Below are 13,573 nucleotides of genomic sequence, written 5' to 3' on the forward strand. Positions count from 1 at the left end.
ATGATAAAAGATAGAAAAAAGGAACACGTGGACATAATATGAAAATCCATTATTAAAAAGTATCCAAATAACCTTCATGTTAATCTCTCTATCTGAGGATAAAGACTCCTAGTCTAAAGTTTCAAACTGATTGCTCACGTCTATGAAAAACAAACCCGAACGGATAACGTTCAGAATTAAATTCAAGAATGTGAAATCGAGGATGAAAAGCACGAGTCTCTGGATGTTTGCCAACTGGGATCATCAATCATGTATAAAAAATAAATAAAACAACTTTCACTCTTGCCATCTTTTATTGTTTGATGCCTTTGAACAAGTACTGATGCCTCCTCAAAACTGGAGCACAGGCAGGAACCAGCCTTCCAACATGCAGATTTAACTGTTTCGGAGCACACAGAACCTGCAGCTGTGGACACATGGACTGTGTCTTGTATTAGACAGAAGGTAGTTTGTCGGTTGTATTTGAAGTGGACACATTCTCTTGCCTTTTCTGTGAAAGACCGACAAGTGGTGCTTTCAGCCAAGTAATCCGAATCTAGAAAGTAATCTGTCAAAGTGTGTCTTATACAAATCTGCATCATTGTCATAGGTGTGATTGCAGTTTAATTGCTACAGTAAACAACCCTGGTGGAAACCAAAAGATGTTATTTGGCCTTTTAGAGTTTTAGCTACCAAATTTGCTCCTATTGCGCCACTGTTTTTTTTAGCATGGTAAAGAACACAACACCTGCTCTGCTCGCTCATATGAAAAGTTGCATTCTAATTTCACTTCTTTGACCTTTTTAATTGCTTTTTACAAACTTACTTTCCAGTGTTTTCTCACATTAACAAGGGAACGTTAAACATCAACATGTAGCCAGTGACAAGGAAATTATAGCGACATAGTCAACAAATCAGCTGTGACCTGAGAGCTGCTATCAAGAGACCCATAAATGTTTCCTCACTGTTAATCTCACTGTTGAAACCCTGAACACAGCCGTCTAAAATGCAGCAGAGCAATTGTCTTTGTATAAGCCCACTGTGAAATGATTGCCTGTGGTCATGGGACCAGTAAGCATAAAAACATGAACAACTGTACTATATAATGCAATTCAACACAGTAGACTCGCAATAGGCGCTAATTATAAGGTGCCATTTTGAAGGTCATGTTTCTTTGTTTGTAATTTGTTACCAAATGAAGATGAATAGCATGAAAACTAAATGGAAACTGGTATACTCCAGGACATGATTTACAGTAGATAACATATTGACATTGCTATGATGACTTTTAGTACTTGGAATCATGCCTGCGAATCTATCATAGCAATGCCAATATATCATGGCTTAACATGTAATTACTTAAAGGGGCACTCCACCTATTTTACACATGAAAATCAGTTTACACCATGAGGAGTACTGGTCAACCTGTGAAAACAGTGATGTCCTCAGGGTTATCTTGGCTTGGGCTTGAGACGAGAAATTCATAACATGTCTCTTAGGTGTGGGGTTTAAAAAAAATGTGGGCATATACCAAGCAGGGAGTTTCTGATAAAAGATGCTAGATAAGTTGCGTTAAGGGAAATGTAGATGACTGTACAGCGTTTCTAGGGGGGCCCAAAACGTGAACAGCTGTTTTTGTTTTTATGGGCTACTTGTCCACCAAGTTTGAGTTGAAATCAATTCATGAGTTGTTGAAACATCCACCTGAGACAGAAACTAACAAATCAACAGAGTCGAAACATGCTCTCCTCGGTGCAGGCAATTATACCGTACAATTCAATTTCTACTAGCCACCAAAGAAATGCTTACTGATGCTGTTAAAGTGACTGCACAGTACAGCACCAACTTTAGAAGTATCAGACAGGGAAAAAAATCAGACTCTGAAATGATATTGGTATTTCTTTCCTCTCCCTTGATACTCTTCTCACAGCTATAGGGTGCCATTATCCTCAGCTGCTCCAGTGGAGCTGCACAGCGACCAGCAGTCGTCTGTGGTTGAACTGGGCAGCTTGTTTACATTTACTGCACTGCACTTTTTACCTATTTACATTTACTCCTGCACTGTTTTATCTGTGCAAGGGTATTGATTGATTGATTGATTTGAGATTGTATCAGAATAGGTTTACATGGTTTAATTTTCAAAAAACACCATATTTTTTGTTGTACTGCCCATTGCTGCAGCTCCTCTTTTCACCCTGTGTGAGGTCTCTGTTTTAGCTACAGAGTGAGACCTCTCAACTTCTGTAACATTTTTGTTGTCAGTCGCACATGCCCAGTAGCTAGGTAAGGATTACATGAGCTAGCTAGCTGTTTCTGCAACTTCGGCCTGTACAAGGCAGGATTAGCCAGGAGACTTCTTCTAAACGAGGGCGCACTTCCAACTTTGTGTGGAATACCTGCAGAACAGGGACATGTAAGTAATTCTATACAATTTATTTTGAAGATTAGGGTGAATTTGTGTGTGTTTTAGCAGTGTTTTGCCATTGAGAACGAGCTAGCATGCTAGCGCTAGCATGCTAACGGTTAGCCCCCTAGGTCCCTCGTCTCGGCTAGTTACGTGAACAGCTCAACCGGAGACTGAAAGCAGGACACATTCAGAAACCGTATCTCACTCAAAACAGCATGGATGTTTGTTTTTTTCAAAGTTTGTATGTGTATGGAAGCACCAGAGACACAAAATAACACCCCAAATCCCAGAAAAAAGTGTTTTTTTCATAATATGGGCACTTTAATCGAATACTGTACTCAACATGCACTTTGGTATTTAGTGCTTCTTTTGCACTTCTGGTTGGATGTCAACTGCATTTCATTGGCTCTGTAACTGTACTCCTACCTGCTAAATGACAATAACGTTGACTCTAATCGAATATAATCTAATCTAATCGTCCTGGTGTGAAAGTGAAACACAACCCAGCTCAGCAAAACCTACCCTGGATAAATCAGGCAAAAAGTTTGTTTGATATCACACTCCTGCTGAGATTACAAGTCATCTCTTCTGGTGTGTAAATATGTATGAGCTAAGTAATGGAATTAATTTTTTTAAACCACAACATTTGAGGTTTGACAGATACAATGAAAGTTAAATGACTTCCACGGGGAAATTAGTGCATTGACGGGCACGCAAGGACAATAAATACCAGTCGACTGTGCCACGGGAATACATCCAGTATACAGTACCCACACATTCATCTCAATTTCCCTTTGCATTTTCTGCTTGCTAGCCAATCCATTTTCTCTCTCTCCTCTCATCTCATTTATATCTGTCCACTTCCATTCCATTACTTCATTTGTCTTCCACCCCCCACCCCTACCTCCACCCCCACCCCCCCATCACTCTCTCGTCTCCCCGCTCGCTCTGTTGCTTTCGTCCCCTCCAGAATGCTTAAGAGTGCTATTGTTGAGTACTTGTTGTTCTCTACACCCTTTATCTCCCTGGGCAACATCTTCTCTTTCTTTCTCTCCCATTCTAATCCCGCCTGTCTTATCTTCTCAACTTTCTGCGTCTGACTCCGTTCCTCTCCCGTTATCTCCACCCCAACCCTGCTTCGTCATTTTCGTCACTACGAGCCTTTTATCTCTCCCTGTATCGCTTCCTCAACCCTCCGTCTCTCTTTCTTCTCCTCTCAGCCCTCTGACTCTGTCGCTCTAGCACTCTTACATCGTTGTGTCTGGTCCGATTCACCCTTTGGCCCAATTTCTATTTTCTCCATTTTGTTTTCCTTTCTTTATTTCCCTTTAGTATTCTCAGCCCTTCATCTCTCCCTTCTCTTCCCCTCCCTGAGGAAACTGTCACATAAACTATTCTAACTTGCAATATTAGCACTCTTGAAATTATACAGAGTGATATGAGGACATCCGAGCTCCCTATCATTGCACGCGCACACACACACACACACACACACACACACACACACACACACACACACACACACACGTTCTGCAAATGTGCAACGCTTAAGTTGTAGCTGTGTAAACCCCAGATCAGTCTATATGCCGAGGGATATCTGACTCTTTAATGATAAGGGTGGAAGCTCTAAGTGTTGACATGCAGCACTTCAAAGAACACACACTTCTAGCACAGATTTGAAAGAAAATTCAAGATGCAGTATGCTGCAGGCTCACACATGAAAATACAGTACATACCACATGCTTTCTTAATTCTGGAGGAACTTATATTCAAATGCCGTCTTTTTTCTAAAAGCTGGGCGTGTTATAAAATGTTGATAGGTTAAACCAATCTCCTTTTTAAAATGTGTGAAGTGTCAGGTAGTTTCAAACCCACTGGAATTGGGTTTGTTTAAGATGAGCTGATGTTACTGAGCTGATGTTACTGATATTTGTGGACACTTGGAACATAATGGTAACTTTACTCGTCATATGATTTGAACAGTTGAAAAATGTTCTCTGTGGCTCCAGAGGAGCTTTGTCAAGCGTTTGAAAACAACCCTGATGATGTCATCAGGATGACAGAGATGTCAGAGCTTGGAAACAAAAAATGTGTAACAGAAAACATGCGCCACATACTGGGGACATGGAGTTTGAAAGACGTGGGCATTTACCAGACAGGGTGCGTCTAGTGAAAATATGCTATTGGTTGCATTATGGGGAATGTAGGCTCCAGGTTTTTAGAGTTGATCAATACCATAAACTAAAAGTCAGGATATCTTAGCCTCTGTTGCTTTTGCTTTTACCAATTGTTTTCTTTTTAAATCTGTCTCTTGTGAATATCACAACTTTATGATTGAAGGGATTCTGCTGCCATAATGTATAGCACAAGGGGTATGTTAGGGGCCTGAGCCTGACATATATTATGGATATTATGTTATTTTCATTATTATTTACATTTAATTTTACTTAATCATGTGTGTATTTTGTATCTGTTTGTATGTTTATCTGTCTGTTGTATGTCATTGTGCCCAAATCACCTAAATTAAGTAGAACAGCAGCTCTCTTCTGAGCAGCACCAGTCCAGGGTGGACCCTACCTCTTGCGCAGTGCATGCTGGGACAGCCCAGCATGTAGTTTAACACTGCAACAACAAACTGCAGTACTGTGATCTTTGTATGATTCAGTTAGTCATGTTTAATTTCATTGTGACTTTTAAAGCAATGTTAACTGCTCCCGTTCTGCCCATATTGTACTCTTTTAAATTCCAGTGCTACTTACTGACTTTATTAACTCATTTTTGTACAGTTCAAAGACAAAGGCTATTTTGTTAAAGTTGTGTCAACTTTCTTCATACTTCTGACGTACGTTCTTCAACTCCCTATTATTACATTTTATGGAGTGTTGTTTTCTAGATTGAATATTGTTAATCAATGTCATGTGGTTTGCATCCACACTAGGCCCAGTGAGCCGTATTTCCTATTCAGTTACAAAAAGGTATTTGTAATGCAAGACAGGATATGAACTGAATAATGAGTAAAAGCTGAAGTACACTGAGACTGTATTTTTCAAAACTCATCAACAAAAATGATTCAGCCGAAGGATGTAAAATATCCACCAACAAGGGTTTCAATCCTGTGTGGTTTGGTGAAACTTCTGGAAAAACTCCACAGAAACATCTTGATGCAGTCTGACAGACTTAAAGGGGAACTATGCAGTTTTTTTTTAGCTTAATTTACCTTAACTGAACAGCTTCGGAGTCATTGGAATGGTTATATGACATTTTTTCGGCTTGAATTATAGTCGTCTCGCTCCCCCCTAGCGCCTGTGAGCGGAAAAACCACCCTTGCAACTTTCGGCCAGCAAGCCGCCGACCTCAGCGTCAGGAATAGGTCAGTCTCACGATGTAACAAATTGCTTCACAGCACTGCACACATACAGGAACCGGCCAGCTATAAGAATAAGGTAGCAATGGAGTTTTTCACACAATCGTCATGGCTAAGCAGGCAAAAAAGTAGCAGAAAGCTAGGAAAGCATTGTCGGAGGAACAGAGAAAGAGGAAAGGGCAGACTGACCGAGCGAGGAGTCAGACACGAGTAAACATCGGAGCTGCGTTTTAGAATGGCGAGAACTGAGGCTCCTCCACACTCCTCCTGTGCTGATGATTGTGAGCTGTGGGCGCAGCTTAGTTGGCAGGTGGCGCCAGGTGAAGCTCATTCCCTAATCATCCTACTAGCGTGGTATAGTTGCACTCCTGGCTCCCTGTGTTTATCTGTTCTCTCTTGTTGCAGCCTGCCTTGCTTGATTGTGCTCATGCTTCCTGTGTATCCTGCCTGCCTACCTGCTTGCTTGCTCCTCCCGCCTGCTCCTCTCTCATTGTAAGAATTGGATTCAAGCCTCAATTGTTTGTTGGACTCTGGAAGAGGCCATACCACATGGTCATCGTCACCAATTCACTGGGCAAGCTGGAGAGCGCACTGCACCCACCACTCACCACTGGATCCCCTCGACACAACCCCCCCCTTTGCCACCAGCACAATTATTGTATATATATTCACGCATTAAATCACTTAATCTTATTTTTTGTGTTCGTCTGCTTTTGGGTCCAACCTCCAGTGCCGTTCCGTAACAAAACTTTGTAGTTCTTGTTATTGTGACCACAGGATGTTTGCTATTGTCTGTAAAGGTTTTTATTATGATCGCTGTCTGTTACGGACTTACTAGCTAGCTTACTAGCTGTCTACCTCAGTGGACATGGCTCCATGCGTTCGCTGGCTTCTATGAAAACAAATGCACATGACCAGAGGGAGAAGATGGGAGGGGGGAGAGTTGTCAACAAGTTTTTACAACGGTGTTGCCGAATATCTATTCCAAAGCTGTAGGGGGAGCTCTATTGAGAAACCTGCGAGCAAAAGGCGATTGCCAAAACTGCATAGCGCCCCTTTAAAGCACCACATGCTCAGCTTTGTCCCGCTTGAGACTTGCTAAATATTGCAGAGTAAGAAAACACAAAACAATACAAGATCCTGGTATCCCCCAAAATTTGATTTGAAATACATATTAAGATCAAAAAACCAGCAGCCAGGGGGCTGTTTAAACTGATAACAGACACATTGCACTTGATTACACTGTGATAACTCAATACTGTCTTTATGAAGTTCCATCCTCTAACTTTACCACGGCTAAAGCAGAGGAGAAAGATTTAGCTGCTAAAACTGCCTGTTTTTGCTATGCTACGCAACACCCGAGGAGAAGGGAGCTATTTATTTCATGGTCAAATTGCAAATCAATGCGGTCAAACACTGAAACTAAATCACTTGACCCCATACAGTTTGTTTTTGTTATTGTATCACAACCTTGCAGTGGCCCGGTCCTGGTTGTATAACTAAATGTGCACTATTGCTTTCAATTGTCAAAGTGTGTTTCGTGCTAAAAAATAAAGTGAGAAAAACACCCCATGGTCATGTAATAAGACATTCAGTATTGTTCTGCACACAAACACACACTGGCGCACGCTCACACATTTACTCCCCTGGGTCTATAACACAGCATTTTGTAGCTGAATCACTCTTCACTGTCACAGCAGGTTAGTTTATATTACAAGGCCCCCCACAGACGATTCCAGGGCCCTGTAACCTAGCATGGAACTGAGCATGGAGATGCAACCCTGCTGCTCAAACAGGGATGGTGTGTAATTGTTTGTGTTGCTGTTCGCCACCTACAGTTTTGCCACCCGACCAACCTACACAAAGACACAGATCATGCTCACACACTCGCACAGGCACACCAAACAGAAGCTTTAGACACGCACGCACGCACGCACACACGCACGCACGCACACACACACACACACACACACACACACACACACACACAGCCTACGGTTGTACTTAGGAGTTACTTGATGCCACATAGGAGTGACTCACCCTTTAATTCTTATGGTTGGTAATTTAGAGAGGTTACAGTGGGAGGAAATTGCATATGTATATGTGTGTCTGTGGTGGTTCAATATACAAAACATCCTCTGAGGCAGGGAAAGGGAATTTTAAAATGACCTAATGAGCAAGCTAGGAGGATGTATGCGAGTTTATGACCATGCGGGGGCTGTTTTCTCTCCTACCAGTCTCTCATATTTCACTAATAATTAGAAATGTGAGACCCCGAAACACAAAAGAACAACAAAAAAAACCTTTATTATGACCAGATTTCCCACCTACTTGTTGAACATTACATATTGTGCTTGAGTGTTTTGTTTATATACTTTAGCAATAATACGATTAAGTAGGTTTCCATTCTCCTTCATGTTGGTTGCAATGAGCAGTTCTGCAGCCTTTTTGAAGAGTCTGATTGCTATGTAAATTAAGTAGAAGTTCATAGTTATTGTTCCAAAACTGTTGCGTCTAAATGGGCGGTTTGAACTAGAATGCCAAATGAAGCTTTTGTAAGTTAGAGGAGAAGGCAGAAAGAGATATTAGCATGAATAGTGTGTGTGTGTGTGTGTGTGTGTGTGTGTGTGTGTGTGTGTGTGTGTGTGTGTGTGTGTGTAGTTTATCTGTCTCTTCATCTCTCCCTCCTTTTCTTTGTCTTATGGTGTTATGAAGTGACAGAGCCAACACTTGGAGTCTCTCTTCATCAGTGATTCAGCACAAACACACACACACACACACACACACACACACACACACACACACACACACACACACACACACACACACACACACACACGGCTAGATTCCAGCACACAGATTATAGTAGGCTAAATGGACACTGTAGTGGCACAAGTGGTAGCATGCAATATCTCAAAGGGGGTCTGATACACCAGTCCCTCTGACACACAAACATCCTCGTACTTACGTGCGTGCACGCATGCACACAGCAAGACACGCAGATACTCTGTAGCTGCCAGATAGTGCACCCTTGTAGGCTTGGTACAGAGCCTGGATCTGTGTCCCACCCTGCTATACTCCTATTAGAGCTGACAGCTGCCAAATAATGTCCTTTGGCATGGCTGAGTGCCTGCCATGCCAGGGCCTGTTTGTGTTTATGCATAGTCTCTCATCCACTTACATGAATGTGTGTTTACGCATGTATAACCTCACATAGGAAGAGTTTTATTCCAAAACATTGTATACCTTTTGGAAAATAATTATGCCTTTATATTTACAATACAGATATACCTATTACCACCTAAAAAATGTATAATGGCCAGAGACAGCATTTAGGATAAATAATCGTTTCAATATTGTATCCGAAAAAATAACATATTGACTGGCTTGCTGTTATCGTTTGTCAGATTATTCAGATATCCTTGTTCCGTTTGGAACAGATCAGTATGGCACATACTATGTAGTGGTACAACCTACAATCCCAGTGGACCGGTCAATATAAACTATGATGAAACATGATGTTTTTTCACGATAAGAAAAACGGAAGTAAGGAAAGCAAGCAAACAACTAAAGTCAAGAGGCAGTCAGGGCACACACCATTCTTATTATGCATCCATGGCACGCACACAGAAGGCTCTTCTCATTTTTCATCTTTGCCGAGAGAAAGGATGGACTAGCTAGCCATCTTCCGGCGTCCGCTGTTGTTCCGGCAGAGAGTGAGGCAGAGGAACCATGGGCTGTGCACTAGTAGTGTAACGGACCATAGTTGATCCGTGGTCCGTATGGATCAACACTCACGGTTCGGAATGCATGTGAACCGCGGATCAATTGCAAAGTTTAACAATAATAATAGCGTGTGTGAAATAAATTTTTACTGTCGCTGTTTTCAAACTTTTCTCTTCGCGTGAACAGCGCATGTTAAAATCTGGTGCTTATATGGCACCGGTGCATTAACGAGCGGTATCTACCGGACAGAATAGCAACGCAGATTTTGGTGCCTCATTTTGGTGCCACTTAAATGTCTGCGCTGCTCTCTGATGCTCCGAAACCGACGTTACAGGTAACAGAAGCATCACTGCTTGTCACGCTAGTAAACACCAACGTTACACTTGGCATTGGGTAACGTTAGCCTACCGTTAGCTAGTAGCTGGATTAAACACAGTTTAAATTGCTGACAGCTAAACTGTAAACGGTGTAGTGTGTCTGTATTTCACTGTAGAGGATTCCAACACCGGGACGTAAAACAGTCTGCCACTGAAGCTATGAGCTAAAAGACACAAACTAGCACTTGGTCACGACTGTTGTCAACCTCGTGGTGCATTCAAAGTTATTGTAAAATACCCCTTTCTCATCTGTTTTTGTCGTTTAACCGCAATTTATTGGTAAAAAAATGAATTATTGTTGAAAGTTAACGTTATTAAATTTTTAATAAATCATTTAAATTACCCCTTTTTTGTGCTGATGCGAAAATATATCCGATCCGTGACTCAAAACCGTGATCCGATCTGAACCATGAGTTTTGTGATCCCTTACACCACTACTGTGCGCTGCTACTGGCTGATTCGGGCAAACCCTGTTTTGTTGTTTGTACCATAGCAACACTTTGTTTATCCGGTTTCCCTTTTTCAATGACGAATAGATTACAACCGCCTACTGGCATTAAGAGTTATTTCCTCTCATGCAGACGCAGAATATACATTGACTGTAGCCTTTGCAATGTGTTCAAGCGCAACTTTTTGGCCAAGACAAAAGCAACGTGAGGCGATGCAACAGTCGGCCTTCCTCGCCACTAGTTTTTTTCAGTCTGCCTAGTGTGTCAGAGAAACTTGAATTGAAAAGGTGCACGGTTGTCTTTTTCTGTGTAAAAAGTAAAATAGCTAAGACTATTTCCTTTCTTGAAATTTTGTAAGTTTATTTTAAATCACCGGTTGATGGGCTGACTGTTGAAAATCTTTAACATATCGGTAACACTTTACTTGAAGGTATCTACATAAGAGTGAAATGACACTGTCATGAACACATGACACTGTCATGACACATGAACCCTAACCCTAACTCTAACTCTAACCCTAACCCTAACTTGCCATGACAAAAACCGAATGACACTTTATGACGAGAAGCGTTATGTCATAAACGTTTATGACTTGTTTATAATGTTTATGACACGTTCATGTCAGTGTCATGTCACTCTTATGTAGATACCTTCAAGTAAAGTGTAACCAACATATCACCCAACCCTAACATTAGTGCAACATTGTCAAGTGCTGTGGATGTAACGTCAATGTAACTTTCAGTGTGCTATCTTTTGTGTTGCTATCAGAAATGAGTGCAGTATGAATGTCAGCAGTCAGCCATCTAAACCTTCTTCTGGATGATCACTAAAGAAATATTACGTTAATGTTTTCCAACATTTCAGCTCTCAGGCTAATTCCAGACTGTAAACTAAACAGTATTTTAGTGAAAAGGAATATCCAGCTTCTGAATGATCACATTGTCATGCAGTGCTCACTAAGTGCTGTGCTAAAGCTAGGTGAGCAGAATGGTCAGAAGTGACAAATGCATGATAAAAATGTACTGCTGAAAACAAGACTAAAATGTGACTTTTTGTAAGAGTAAAACTCGATCAATCAAAATCGATCAATATCATACGTCCCCATGGACTCAAAACTTTCTAGACAAAAGCTCTGAAAAAAGCCTAAATTAACGTCACTGTATGTTGTCAGTCATTGGTGCTCCTCTCATCTCCACTCCAATAAAGACAATAAGGTGAGTTTGATTAATTTTGCTACATTGATTTCTACACCAGTGTGCCTGGATTGAACAGTGAAATAAAAATAAAATGATCGAATTCAAAGCCAGCATGCTGAACCAGTTGCTGGCAGGATCTCAGCGCTGAGGCTGTAGTGTTGCTAAAGATGATGTCACAGAAAATACCATATGTCAACCTCTGAGTCACAGCCTGCTCTCATTATTTTTGGACCGTTTTTATTTTAGAAACAATAAAACACACACACACACGCACACAAAGATTCACTCTCCTCAAGGGATTTGTTCTCAAACATTCATCGGTGTGACGCACACATAACCCACGCATGAATACACCTACACTCAGACACACATTTGTCAGCAAAATATCTATCATTCTGTAAAGCCTTTGACATTATTGATGACATACAGGTACTCGGTACTCATCCATCATTACAGTGAGATCGACAGAATGATATTGATCTGTTTAATCAGATATCTATCACTGTCTAAACAGCTTAAACCACTCATTAGGAAAGCCTGTAGGGGAGGTCATTATATATATCCATTAAATAGACTAGAATACGTAGATTTTATGCAACTACCATTATTTGACTTTTTGCTTTATTTTATGTTTCTTTCATAATTTATATTTAGACTTGCATGCATGTGCTCAAGCTTCCTTTATTTTGTTTGTTGGAAAAACGTTTCCATAATTCATGGTGGTAGACTGTAACTGGAATTAACTTTATTGTAGGGATGAATATAACAGCTCATTCATCAAATTTGATTCAGCCAGTGGGGTCAAGATCCTAATCATCCATCCCTTTTATGCCTTTATGGATCCACCCACTTGGGCACACAACCTGTACATGCCATGTACTGTAAATATGTCACGTCAGGGCAGCATTGATGAATTAGCAATACCACAGCACTCTATCGTCAGTGCACTATGACAGGCTCTAGTAAATGTTGTAAGCAGTGTGTGAACTGCAGAGTTAAGTGACCTTGGATTACGACCGCAGGCCTGGACACATGGCGCTGGCGTGTCCAGTACAATGGTCATTCGCCCAGGGGAGCTGTGTGCTCGGTTCCGGGAGGTGAGACACACACAGACTCAAACACATCAGGATGGATCTCCTCTCATTTTGAATGCAGTTTACATGAGCAGCGGGTTGTGGCAGCTCTGCGTCTTCCTGACGGGTGCTGCTATTTGTGGCTAAGGGGATGCAGCTGTCCAGCCAGCAATGTGCACTATCAATGGACATGAGTAGACACTCAGGACTGCCTGATGAATGAGACACACATCTATAGATTCCCATTTCACATCATATTAGTATCACATCATGTCAGATTTAAGATTCAATAACCATTAATGTTTTTGTTTTTATTCAAACTTTTCACTTTAAAGCAACAGTGCAACTAATTTATAGTAATGAACATCCGTTACATTCAAGCCATTGCCAAATGAGTTAATACAAAGCTAATTAAGCCTATCAGCTCCACAAAACACTCTCTGTATAACTCAGTAAGGCTATGTTTACAATATGGCGTAGTCCAGCGACATTCGCACGCAGCAGATCGAGTAATGCGTTTTACGTCACCGTTGAGAAAGGACAACAGCAGCATTCAGCTTTGGAGACAAAGAGGACATAAAAGTTCCAAGATAATTACCCCTTCCAAAGAGTCCATTGATTTTTTTTAAACCTCTGTGTCCTCCTTCATTTGACAGGTTAAACTACTCGCATCTGCGTGGAGGAGGGGTGGGGGTGGTACGCGATTGCCGAAGGCTTGCATCATGTGGATGCGCCGACATTGTTGTTGTCATTTCTTAAAATTCCTCATGGGGGCTGCAGAAACGAGGCACCATAGCTTTAAAAATTGATGTATATTGTAACAAATCAATATGAAGATAAACCACTCTATTTTCAAACTAATCAATAAAGCTAGAGCCAGCAGCCAGTTGGCTTAGCTTAGCATAAAGACTGTAGACAGAGGCATTCAACTACCAGTCACCCTAAGGTTGCCAGGCAACCAGTGAAGGTTCCAGGAAGTTACAGCGCCCGGCCAAAAAGTAG

At 41.3% G+C, this 13,573-nt stretch overlaps 1 protein-coding gene across 1 annotated transcript in view; it reads right to left on the reverse strand.

Moving 5' to 3' along the window:
• LOC144530742 (protein shisa-8) overlaps positions 1-13,573 on the reverse strand; it is a 131,878-nt gene that overhangs the window by 59,202 nt on the left and 59,103 nt on the right. The gene's annotated exons all lie outside the window — the stretch shown is intronic.

This window comes from Sander vitreus, chromosome 15, assembly GCF_031162955.1.
Source record: "Sander vitreus isolate 19-12246 chromosome 15, sanVit1, whole genome shotgun sequence".
NCBI lineage: Eukaryota > Metazoa > Chordata > Actinopteri > Perciformes > Percidae > Sander > Sander vitreus.